The 13,934-nt window shown below is 37.3% G+C and overlaps 1 protein-coding gene and 1 pseudogene across 1 annotated transcript in view; one reads left to right on the top strand and one right to left on the bottom strand.

Moving 5' to 3' along the window:
- LOC131679051 (coiled-coil domain-containing protein 170) overlaps nucleotides 1-11,951 on the bottom strand; it is a 115,447-nt gene extending 103,496 nt beyond the window's left edge. Inside the window, exon 1 of the mRNA XM_058959593.1 lies at nucleotides 11,728-11,951. The gene's annotated coding sequence lies outside the window, so the exon portion shown is untranslated. The remainder of the gene's footprint in view (nucleotides 1-11,727) is intronic.
- On the top strand, nucleotides 6,417-7,216 carry LOC131679633 (putative nuclease HARBI1; annotated as a pseudogene).
- Nucleotides 11,952-13,934: the final 1,983 nt, after the last annotated feature.

Genomic DNA, 13,934 nt, shown 5'->3' with positions numbered 1-13,934 from the left:
GTTGCCAAATGTGCTATATTTCCAGTTTAAAACTTAAACTACATTTTTCTCACAATTCGTGTAATTTTGTTTTGAAAGTAATTATGCCATTGTGTTCTTTAGATAATTTTACACATAAAAACATCTTATATATCAAGATACCTTGAGTTAATCCCCAGACACAGTCATTAGAAGCAAAAAATTTAAAATTTTCCATCCTGTTTTTTGCTATATCTCAGTAACCAAGCAGAATATCAAAATTCTGAAAACGAGAGGAGAGATCTTTTAGACACGTGATGTGGCCTAACTAAGTTTACCCCAAAATGGCGTTTGTCATAAGACAGCACAACTGCGGCGAATTGGTACTGTACAAGATTACGACGGCATAGTGGAAAATGCCTAATCTGACCGCGAAGGTATATTGAGACCTAAAGAAGTCCAGGATTCATTTTTGGAGGTTTTCATGTAGATTTGTCCATTCACATACACACTGAATTCGCATCGGCAATTTTCCAACAACTGTGTAGTCAGCAAATTTAGAAACTGAAATCTCAGCAAAGTGAGATTTGTTTGCTGATTTTCGGTGAAATATTTTGCGAGCATCAGCTATCATACGGCACTTTTACTGAGATCTCAGCAAAAAAATTGTTTACTGAGATCTCAGCTGTTGAGATTTCGGCAAAAGATGCGAAAAAAGCTGAGATGCGGTAGAAAAAAATAAGTGTACAATCCCTGATGTAATGAAGAAATGAAAATTTGCCACATGCGCGGATCGCTTGCCAAACAAGTATTGTGCACCGACTTTCGACATCTTCCTCTTCCACTTTTTGTACAGCTTTCTTGTACAAATTTTGTCAACTTGTTGGTTGCCGCTCCTGGTTGGTGCCTTTAGAACTTTCTATATGTTGTAGAAAACATTTCATTGTTTTTGCTCAAAACGAATTGAAACTTGAATCGAAATGTTGGGCTGACGTTTGAATTTGTCCAATACCATCCTAGTCATGCAGTACCTCGTTTCCTGCCGCTACCATCACTTCGCTTGATTGTCTGATGCTCTTAAAATGTCACATGGGTTAAGGTGCAATGTGCGAATACGAGCAACTGATCCGTTATTACCCACACGCTATAGAGTTGCAAACAATTGAGTGCTATTATTTTTTTTGGAACAAAGCCTTCAGAATAATTCTAATTCACCCTAAGTTGGGGTCCCCCAAAAGCTCGGGGCCCCTGGCCCTGGCCCAGAGGGCCCATGCGTAAAGACGGTACTGAATTTTGGTTTCTGAAATAAAAATTTAAAAACTATGGCGGCAGCTCTAAGGGGTTGCACGAACTGTATACGTAGGACTATACCACTTAATGTAAAATATTTATTTTCTTGGTACATTTAGAGTAATAATAAATCAAATATATTGCGTATAGTTTAAGCACAACCAATTAATATCGAATTTTACATATTGAACCAAACCTTCTTGGTTATCAAGTCATTTCATTTGCAGTAGGTGATCGAATTCGATTAAACTTATTTGAGAAGATCTGATGAAAGAAGATGAAAGAAAACCGTGACCGAACTAATATCTGGAACTAAATCTTTATAGCACCCGGTGAAGAAAAATCTAATTTTAGACAATATAATCACATTTCATGTATAGACCAAGCTTTCTAGTTATATTTTTCCATTATTGTAACATTTCTAAATTATACATACACATGGATCAAATGCAGTGGTCTTAATCATATATCGAAACTATAAATATACAAGAATCGAAAAAAAATTTATATGTGGACTTAGATGCGTTTTTGCAACGGTTTTTCGAGTGGCAGTGTATTCATTCATAAATAGGCTTTGTAGTATGTACCTATTAGCAGAATCAAAATAGGATAGGCTGAGCGGAAATGAATCACGTGAAGTAGAAATTAATCAATGAATTGATCGAACGTAAATAATAAACTTTCTTTGTGCTTTCCATCGATTTGCGTAAATTTGTTACTAAGAAAGTTTTCGTCTTTACGCAACGATTGCTATCATGCAGGTTACGTATGCAACCGCTAACAAACAGGGATGCCACATTGAAATCTGTGTTTCGGTCAAAAATATCTTTTTACCATCTGTGATAACTGAAACAGGACAAAAATCTGTGATAAATTTCCGAAAAATTTATGAAAAATTATAACATTTCCAAAAATCTGTGAAATTTTCATCAAAATGCCAAAAATCCGCCATCTGTAAAAAAGAGTATGTGATCAAAAATTGTGAAAAAATCTGTGACATTACAGAAAAATCTGTGAATATGATAACCCTGCTAACAAATTAGATATACCTACCTACATATTCGCCTCAAACATTGAATCCAAGCGCACAAAGCAAATGAGTCATAGCTGATGATGGGTAGAGCGAAAGAGACAACTAGTACCACGACACTATGTCAACCGTGTTTGCAAATGGAACTCGAATGTACAAGCGATTTTGTGTACAAATGATTGTGTTCGAAGTTGTACAGAAAAGTGCGCTGGAAACGAGCACAACACAAAAAAGCATAGTGTTTTAACGAACAAGTTCAGTCGTGTGTTGGACGGTATTGGGTAGCGTACCTCCACAGGCCAGTGTAACGGACTTCTAACTCAGCTACTGACTGTGAAAACACACAGCGCAGTAGTCTGCTCCGTCGTTCAACAGGCAACTGAGCTTGTCCGTCCAAACCATTCTTTAAATAGTCGATGATGACGTCATTCATAGAAGAGTTGTGATATTTTGAGTAGGTTGTACATTATTTAAGTTTTTAACCCTCCGGAAGTCGCGATTATGGCCCACTGAACGAGCAGCCACTGGTGCCCTAAGACGATTTCGCTAGATTTTCAAGCAGCGTGCACTCAGTGCACTAGCGCGACTGCCGGAAGGGTAATGTCATGATATCAAAAATCTTTGCGTTTATATATTGGAATACATTCTTGGAAGTATTTCAGGGCGATATGCGCAAAAAATTAAAATTTATCGTTAGATGGCTGAATTATATGCGTTTAAAATTGGACCATGCCATTTTTGTATAATTTGGAAAGTGCACCACCCATATCGAAAACAAAGACATAGTCCTACGTCAAAAAAACAGAAACGAAAGAAATTACGACGTTAAACATCCAACATTGGAAATCCGATGTCGAAAATCAGACGTCAGAAATCCGACGTAGACAATCGGAAGTCGGAAACTCAATGATACAATGGGCCGTATGAATAAAAAAGAGTTTACTTTAAAAACTAGCAGATGCTAGTAGTAAAGTAGCATTGGTATGAATGAAAACAGCATTTACTACAAACAACTTTCGAGCATGTGACTTTACTTTTTCGAACATAGTAAACGCTATTCTGGTATGAATAAAAAAGTAGGTGCTATATTTTTGTGTTTTGGTCGAGTAGTGACAAGCATAGCTTTTTCTTTAATTATATGCTCACTTTCACTGGTAAAACGACAAAAACGAGTCTTACGATTTCGTTTGGTCTTATGAGTGATGCTTCTTGAAGTCACTATTATAACTTGCCTTTTTGAAAGTGAAGAGTAGAGATGGTCGGGTTTCAATTTTTTTGAACCCGTACCCGACCCGAACCCGAGAGCTTGAAAATTGAAAAACCCGAACCCGACCCGAGCCCGAAATTATAAAATTTGAAAAACCCGCACCAGACCCAAGCCCGAAATTTTCAAAATTAGAAAACCCGGACCCGACCCGTACCCGAGAATGAAAATTTTGTAAAACCTGAACCCGACCCGACCTCGAGAATTTTAAAATTTGAAAACCCGAACCCGACCCGACCCGAAAATTTTTAATTTGAGAAACCCGATCCGAACCTAACTTGCTAATATGGAGAATCCACCAAAGATCTCGAAGATTTTTAATTTTAGGCACCCTAGGGTCATCTTAGAATAGTAGAATCACTCGAAGCTGAAGTAGCACCATACGTGTTGAGTTAAATCTGCCTATGGCAAAACGAATCACTGGTCAATAGAATCCCTATTTTTATTTGCTATTATTTTAAAAAGAAAAAAATGCTATTATTGAACGTCGAATTTGTAATATGAGAAACTTACAAATCGTCGATATCTTAACCGGAAAGTAGAATAAATCGGTCACTAACTCATGGGGAAACAAACAACTTAATGGTAACAGTTTCAAACAACCTTGCCCGTCGTACTTAACCAAAAGTTCTAAGTTTGCATCAAAAACCATTCCTGCAAGGCAGTTTTGTATGATTTATCACATGTATTAAAATAGCTATGGTAATTGGTCACAGCAGTACCATCAAATTAGTGATTTCAATATATGGGAATTACGAAATCGTCCCCGGGCTACAACGCCCTTTTTAGTCAATGGTTACAGTTTATTTTAACTGCAAGCAATCTTTATCATAAATCAATTTGATTGTTACTAAACTCCCACTAAAGCAGGTACAACCTATTTGTTGCATTTGACCAACTTAACAGTACCCGCTTAAAGTTTCTTTGGGGTACAAATGTACCTCACAAAACCGTTTACGTTAATGTTTTATCATGTTTACATAATTCCGAAAACATTATTATATCTTGTTTTAAAAGCAAAACATCGATACATAGTAAGCGAAAAACTTGTGTAAAATTGTATGTTTTAGAATAAAACTATCCAATTTAATTATAAAATTTAATAAAAATTCGGCATATTAGAGCGATTTTAGTTCTGGGGCACGAATGTATCCCACAAAACCGTTTACTTAAAGAAAAAGGCACGAAACCGTTGTAGGGTTAATGAACAATTATTATTCAATATGTAGCAAAAAGTACTACCATTCAGTGCACTCTCGACACCCATCGATTTCTCGCGACTGTCAAAACGACCAATCAGGAGCGGATCTATAGATTGGTTTTAATTGTTTCTACTTCCCGAGGATTTCAACTTTGCTTTAGATACTAATTGCTGTACGCTTTAGCCGAGTTTTACGCGTTTACTCAGACCACGGCCTACGTATCGGTTTTAAAGTACCTGTCGAAATTAATATTTTAAAACAGAAAGTTGAACCAATGTTTTCCGATAAATTCCTGTTGACTTGATGTATTACTAATCATCATGAAAAATAAATCGCAAAGAGATTATAGATGTGAAACACGTATTGTTGAATTCTATCTCATGAATGTTCTTTTAAAACATAAAATAATTCAGTCAGTTTGCGAATCTGAAGAGACAGAATTTTATACAAGAATGAAAAAATAATATATTTGGGCACCAGAAAATACGACGAATTCTAGCGATTTAAAGGTGCTACCATTTGGTACGGTTATATGTGTCTTCCATTCGTATCACGAAGTATAAAAAGAGACTGGGTTTTGTGTATAGACAGCGTCAAGAAATGGTTTGGTTGTTTTGTTAAAAACCCGAACCCGACCCGACCCCGACATTTTCTAATTTGAAAAACCCGAACCCGAACCGAGCCCGAAAGTTCAAAATTTTAAAAACCCGGACCCGACCCGAGCCCGAGAATTTCAATTTTGAAAACCCGACCCGAACCCGAAAAGCTTCAATTTATAGAATCCGAACCTGACCCGAAACCCGTCGGGTTCGGGTCGGGTCCGGGTGTCGGGTCTAAAAACCCGAACCCGACCATCTCTAGTGAAGAGTGCGACCACCTGAGTTATGAAGGAGGAGCTGAATAGGAAAATTTAAAAATCGATTTTTTATTTTTGATGTCAAGTGTCTTTAAAATGCATGAAACGTCGAAATTTGATGAAAACTCAAAAAAAAAAATTGACAAAGATTGATTTTTTTGTATATTGGCAAATTTTTGCCTGTGCCTTGCTCATATAGAAAGGTTATGCAATCACTCTGAAAATCGTCAATCTAATTTTCTTTCGACTGACATAGGATTTATGGATTTTACAGGAGCGTAGCTAGGGAAGTAAGGAGGACATCAGGTCCGCGGCTGGCGAGCGTGTGTAGGTGCAAAGTGTATTAAGAATGTAATAGACATTTCCACAATTATATTGAAAATAATCGGTCATGCAGAAGTGAGAAAGGCCCAATTGCACCGATAGGTGGATTGAAACAGGTTTTATATTGACCGTAGATGAACAATCTCTCCAAAATAGGTTTAAATCCACAAAGGCCTATTTAAAGTTTGCACAATATTCGATCATTTCGCGCGGAATGACCCATATGCATATTATAAAGAATTAGTTTGTGTTAGTTTACAGTTACAGTGAATTTACAGTTATTTTTCTAATATTTTCTAACATCTTACGTGTAACCATTTATGTCAATGAAATATGTGTTTTTCGCAGCAACTAACACATTTTCAAAATTTCATACCTATTTAAAGTAGTTGTGATAAGTAGGCTATTTTTTCGTACGTGCTATGAAAATCCATCTAACCGTTGCTTCTTGGAAACAATAAGAACACAACTTACTGGTGATCCAACACAAAAATGGCCATGTTTATGGATTTTAGTGTTCGACGTCGTAAAATATATAGAACACGACGTAGCAATGAATTAGGCAGTTAAACCAGTTTACAGAAAATAATGTCGAATGGTTAGCTGCTGATTTTCTCGGTTCATCTCATGAAACTAGAGGCGGTGCTTTAAGTAATTTCCAAAAGATGCAAATTTTTCTTCGATATATTGGAGATCCCGGATTCCAGGTAAACAGTTTTGTTTTGGAATATTAAAACAGCTTTTTGTTATACATCTAAGAACGTTAAATTTATGAAATATGTGCATATTTCTAGGTTGGTGTTGGGGAAGATATTGGAATACCTCAAACGACTGTCAGCAAAACTATTTGGAACGTATGCCAAAAAATTGCATCAAAATCTTCTAATTGGATTAAATTTCCGGTCACGAAAGAAGATTTGGATGCGGCTAAAAATATATGGCGTAGAAAGTTCAAATTTCCGGACTCAATAGGAGCATTGGACTGTACTCATGTCATTATTCAAAGTCCATATGAACATGCAGATGAATATGTGAATAGAAAAGGTTTAAAATCGTTCAATATACAAGCTACATATGATGCAAACGAAATGTTCACCACTAATGATTGTACATGGCCAGGATCTGCACACGATTCTAGAATATGGAAAAATTCATCAATGTTTCAGGTAATGCATGAGAATCCTGCCGAAGCCTTATTGCTAGGTGATGATGGCTATGGAATTGCTTGGATCATGCCTCCATACAGAAATCCCAATACCCCCCAACAACAACGGTACCGTAAACCGGGGTGACATTGATCACTTTTCAAAGTAATCATTACATCTTTTTAGACGCAACACATTTTTTTCAAGCTTAATATTTTTAAACCATGTACTGATGTATGGAGAACAAGATTGGATGGTTTTACCTAAAATTCTCCGCTTCCAGCTATTTTTCCAAAAATGATTTCAAATTGAAGCCCGTTTTCGTATTCCGTGGTGACTTTGATAACCTGCATGTTCACCCACATTAAGTTATTGATGTCAACGTTTTTCATTCAAATGTTTGTTTAAACTAATTCTGGAATTCGTTAATTAATAAGATTAAATAGAATCGTCCGTATCAGTATCCGGTTGGTGGTTTTGGTTTTTGTAGTCATCATCTGATCGATGATTGTCGCATTCACTATCTACTCCCTCCGAATGAATGGTTCCAGAAAACTGTTCATCTTCTTGGAGATTTGTGATCTCAACATCTGGTCAGCTTTCGACAGCACCTGTTCTATCTTTTTTGTCAATTCAGTTTGCTCAGTAAAATAATTCAACTGCTACAAGCACGAGGCGCTGCAAATCTGGTGTGCTCAAAGTAGCCGTTTCTGTCGTCTCAAAATACCCCTAAAATAGGAATTAATGAAGATTTGAGTTTATGACTTGTTTTTTAAGTGATTGATTGTTTGCTGATTTAGACGTATTTTAAATATGACAGAAAACATTTCACTATACCTGGTGTTTTGTTCGAATGGATCCTTTCGATAGCATCAATTTTCTTTGTCGACTGCTTCTATAGGCTTTGGAACTCGTAGATGCTTCAGATGGTAAGTTTCGTTTATCTTGTGAAGTCCCTTCTCCTGGGCTCAAAGAACCAGAATCGCTTGCATCGGAATCGGGATAGCTTACGGATTTCTTGCACGTTCCAATAGATGCACCATCTATTTAAACCATCAATAATAAAAGTAACTATGCGGGCGAATTATTCCGTGAGCATGGTACTTACAATGAATTTTGGATATTGCTGGATTTTCAGCAGCTCCGAGAAGGTCATGAATGATCTTTTCACCACGATTTAAATCGATTTTTTTATTTCCAGTTGCCTTTCCGTCGGATTTCACTTTCACCCGGTTCTTTAAGTTGTTCAGCTTCTTTAGAACTTGCTGTTCGGTGAGCGAAACACCTTTCTTCCTTGAAATGTGCTCAACAACCACTTGAACCGCTTTCTTTTTCATTGATTTCTAAACGGGAGTTTGCCCTTTTTGAAACAAAACCGATCCGTGTTTTTGCAAACAAAGAGCAAAAAAAAAGTCCTCGACACGCTTAACTCTTGTGATTTTACCGTACTATTTGCAGCTATTTGGTCCATCCGAATGTGGTTTTCGTCCAGATATTCACCGAGCGTTGGGTTTCCTGATTCCATTTTTCGTTTTTTTCTCGGAAATATACAAGAAAAACCTCACGACGACAACGAATTGGGAATGCTTTACAGTTTGAATTGAAGTAAACGTTAGCTTTTATTTTTCGAATATAGCGCATGCTTTGATCGTTGTTATTCATACCGACACACAGTGGTCCCAAATTGAAAAAAGACGGTCATAACTATTTTCTGGCTCCCAGTTACGTTTTTGTGCTTCGGTGTCTTCAGAAAAGTTTCATAAAATTTGTTTGCGCATATTTTGAGATAGGCACCTTAATTCTCATTAAGGTGGTATAACAAGTTTTGAGTATCTTTTTTTTATTAAATAATCAAAAAAAAATTTTTCTTCTTTTAACTTATATAGTAATTCATTTGAAGTAACTTTGCTGAAGAAATTGTTTATCGATATATTTTTCAATGCAAGATATAACTGTGTGAATAAAAATGGACTCTAAAATCAAGTTTTTTAAGTTTTCTTTACAGGATCAGATTTAATCACTTAGGTATGTTCTAGAAAGATTTAGATATCATCAAAACACACAACTTTTGTGAACACACCAATGGTGTTTGGCGTAAAATTTAGGATATAAAAACATATTTCAGTTAAAAAATAGGGTTTTTCTGCATCATTTTGTGTTTGAACCGGCAACTTCCGGCAGCCAATTTTTGGATATGTTTTACAATATAGTACAACCTTGCATTTGAAAAAAAAACTGGAGTCCTATCTTGAAAGATTTGTATCTGAGCTCAATCAACATTCACACGAAAAACGCATTGTCTTCTATCTCGTCATCTTGGATTTATCAGCCACCACTTATTGTCAATATAAAATTCGGCTACTCCATATTTTTAGTATTAGGAAAGGGTTAACACGGTGCTGCTAGCATGTGGAATACTGGCACCAGCATGCTAACTTACACGCAGAACTTTTTCATTCAACGATAGCATACTTTTCTATCTGCTTTTCGTTTCTTATGCTGTAAATTTTAAGCATTGTGCATATTCGGTCTATCCTCTTATTGAATGCTTACTAAAAGTATATTCTAGAAGATGCATAAAAATCACAGCAGAATAAAAGAGACGGGAATAAAAGGAACGCTAACTCTGCATCTATTTATTTCTCAGTGTAATATAAATATGACATATGTGCATGCCATCCCGCAACCCTGCTAGAGTCACAAACGTCGAACAGGTCGAAACGTGAGCGCGTTGCGAAAAAATAGAAAAAGTTTACCGAAAGGATTTTGTTTTTTTTTTCTACCGGAAAGAATATGGATTATTCCAGCGAATGTGAGTACTTTCATATATTGTATGAATGAAATACGAAACGTATATCATATTGATTGACAATTAACAGTTTTTTTAACTGTCGAATCATATTAAGTTTGACATGAATTGATGCATTAGCCCGGTTTTCGGTTTCTCATACAAAATTATAATATGTAAAACATATCTGAAAACTAGCCACCAATTGCCGCCAATTGGAAAATGAGAGATATTTTTGTTTGTAATGTGTAAACACATTCAAAAATATACATGGAGCGCAAATCATAGAGTCTTCCTTGTTGCCGATAGGACAAATGTCTGAAGAGGCCCAGGAGGCTTGCAACAAATATATCAAGAAGTTCCGTCGAGATTTTAGCCGAAAATGTAGCAGGTCCAAAACAATGGAAGACGTTTTTTTTAGATTGCTAGTTTCGTCCGACCCCCTTATTTCTAGCATGCGTAAAGCGTCTTCAAAAAAAAAATAAAAGCGTTACCTGCTGAAGCAAAGGAGTTATTGAAAGAAACTGCGTTGGAGATCAGTAATGAACCAGATTTATCGATAGATGAAGTGGAGTGCAGTGACGATTATTTCTGCTGTGTAGAATAATTTGCGATACTAATAATATAATGTTCCTTATGAAACTTTCAAACATTCGTGTATTTTTTTTCCAATTTTTAACAGGAATATATAATCAAAAGAAAAAACCATTGAAATTTAAGCTAATTGTCGACATGCTGCTGGGGGTATGCATTGATTTGCATGCTATCGACTTAGTGTACGCGTTTTCTCTGTTTTAGGGATTAATCTAAGATGGCGAGATAGAAGACAATGCGTTTTTCCTGTGAATGTTGATTGAGCTCAGATACAAATCTTTCAAGATAGGACTCCAATTTTTTTCTCAAATGCAAGGTTCTACTATATTGTAAAACATATCCAAAAATTGGCTGCTGGAAGTTGCCGGTTCAAACACAAAATGATGCAGAAAAACCCTATTTTTTAACTGAAATATGTTTTTATATCCTAAATTTTACGCCAAACACCATTGGTGTGTTCACAAAAGTTGTGTGTTTTGATGATATCTAAAACTTTCTAGAACATACCTAAGTGATTAAATCTGATCCTGTGAAGAAAACTTAAAAAACTTGATTTTAGAGTCCATTTTTATTCACACAGTTATATCTTGCATTGAAAAATATATCGATAAACAATTTCTTCAGCAAAGTTACTCCGAATGAATTACTGTATAAGTTGAAAGAAGAAAAAAATTTTTTGATCATTTAATAAAAAAAAAAGATACTCAAAACTTGTTATACCACCTTAATGAGAATTATGGTGCCTATCTCAAAATATGCGCAAACAAATTTTATGAAACTTTTCTGAAGACACCGAAGCACAAAAACGTAACTGGGAGCCAGAAAATAGTTATGACCGTCTTTTTTCTATTTGGGACCACTGTGCGACACACCGTTTACTTTGCTTTCGAGCATTTACTACTATTTGGGCACATGCTAGTTTTTATTCATACGATCCAATATGTATTTCGCGTCCTACCCATTCCTTAACTAACATAAGAAGGGAGCAAGCCACCCCTAATTTCGACTTTCCCTTCACTCATTAACACGTGTAAAGTATTTTAATAAAAAAAATCATCGGATGATCCCTTCTTATGTGCCGTTTCACGGATTTTAAGTGATTGTACTTCGCCTTATAACTTAGAACCATACAATCATAAAATATTAAAAATGGATCAAAATGCTGCGATTGTTGACATAACGCTGTAACTCATCATTAAATTCGACGACTTCCTTGCACTTCAGAAATTGCATTTCCCCTGTCTGAAACAAAATAATATAAAACTTAAATACTTACTGATGACGGCACGAGCCTTTAGTCAGTTGAAACCAAATATTCTAAAATCTAATCGCACTTTTCTCGTGATTTCATCAAAATGAGTTATTACTGTAATACAGGGCAAGGAGGAACCGACAAGCGGTATAACGCCGAAAATTCCATATTGATAACCTGTGTATCTCGACAGAATGAATCTTTGCTGATATTTTAAGATTGTAATTGTTTGTTAAAATCACAGTCGATCCACCTCGCCTGCGTTGAACATTCGACGAAATGCGAATAAAATTCGACCTGAAAAAAAAACAAAACAAAAATATTAAAAAAGTTTCGCACTCAGATGCAATCCTGTTACCAGCTGATGACAGGTGAGGAGAAGAAACAAAAAAATTAAGACATTACCAACATCACTTTGCACAATAGCCAGGCATCCCTTTCTATCAAACCACAGACAGAGGAGACATCGAATCAGTTTGCCATAGGGGAATATCGCCCATTCAAAGGAGATTACCCAGCCGCAGGCAGACACTCGGTGATATAGCACGACCCCGAAGCGAGACATCGAAACCACACGGAACGAAATATGTATTCTGTTTCATCTCGACGACCCTTCTTTCATCTCGTTTCTGGCAAACATGGCTCATTCTCACTCCCCTACCGATGAAAGTAACAGAGGTTCAGCTTGAAAGAAAACCTTTTCCGCTTGTTTTCTCTTGGGTTTTTCTTTCCTCGCGTTTTTTGCTTTCATTATTAGGGGATTGCCGAAACGAAATGAAATACAAGCCGAAAGGTGATAAGAGATGTGTTTGTTTCATCTTCAACTGTACACATCTCTCACCCTGTCATCGCATCGCAGTCGGCCGCAGGCCACCCGCCTGGCGAAGCGAACAAGACGAGACAACCGCAGCTGCCACAAACCGTTTCGTGAAGTGAGATGCTTATATGCGCTGGTTCTCGCTTCCGAATCCGATCCAATACGCGCGGCGGCAAACCCCTCCAAAATGCAAACTTTGCTCCGAGCGGCGACGGCACAGCATCTTCATGATGCCCTGGTGCGAACTTCACTCTTGGATGCTGTTTGGCTTCATCTCGTGTTCCACTGAACTAGAAAAGCATCACTCGGAATGAACGAAGGGGGAGAGCCGTTTCGATTATCGGGCCAGCGAATCTCGGATGCTGCGATGCTGCGGGGATAATTCGGTCGGTCGGTCGGTGGTTCGTTTTAACGTTGCACTCGATGTCGAGATCAAATTACATCAACCAAGAGCCGCTCGGTGAAGATGTAACCGCGCGAATCCCTTCCCCGAGCCGGGTGTTGTATAATCCCTTCAAGGGCTCAAATGCACCGCTCATCGCTTTTGTACCAGCAGCGCCGTTCGGTTGTTGTTGTTGTTGTTGTTTGGGCAGGGGAAAATCGTACTGTTTCTTCTTTACTTCAAAAGATTACAACGTTGTAAGTTAACAGGCGACCATCGACTAGGGAAAGGTATTTCACTGTATGGTACTTTCTTCCGGTCTGACGGGCTAACTGTCGCTGTGCGTTGCTGGGAGCTTCAGTACTCGCAGGAAGTACACAGACACAGTTCATGCGGCTCTGATGCCGATTGTAAGGTTTCTTACATTTTAGCAGGGGAAAATTGCACGGGACTGTGCTGTGTGTCACGTTTCAATCCGCATCGTGCGAGTGGGGGCGCAGTTACACTTTCTTTTTGTGGTGAATGCTGGACAATTGCCAGCGGAAGGGCAGTAGCAAATTGGTCAATGGCATTGTTTGTTACACGGTGAGGTATGGTTATTTGACTTGGCACGTTGCGTTGATTTTACTGTGATAACATTTCATATAGGGTTACTGTGCCCTAATTCATCTTAGCACCTCTATTCATCCTACCCATTTGAACACATTAGTTAGAGCAGTATCTGCTCTCTCTATTCAACGCATTGGCTCAAATGGTAGGACGAATAAGGGTGCGTTGTACTCGACTTTTCGCTTCGCTCAAACGGCAGTATTTTACATTTTCCAGGCGAGATTTTTTATTGTACTGCTTCTTAGGAACGAAGCAAAGATGTTGATACCGATTTAAGAGCATTCCAATCACTGAAAGTCGAGTTATCCGCGAAAGAGTGTGATATCCCGACTAATGAGATGAATAAGGGCTCGTCTACCCTAGGTATTTTGAAAATAAATAATGTTTCGTTTTGTCCTTTTCAATAGTATGGGTGTGCGATTA

The sequence above is a fragment of the Topomyia yanbarensis genome, chromosome 2, assembly GCF_030247195.1.
Source record: "Topomyia yanbarensis strain Yona2022 chromosome 2, ASM3024719v1, whole genome shotgun sequence".
Classification (NCBI taxonomy): domain Eukaryota; kingdom Metazoa; phylum Arthropoda; class Insecta; order Diptera; family Culicidae; genus Topomyia; species Topomyia yanbarensis.
This window is presented reverse-complemented; position numbering and strand designations above follow the sequence as displayed.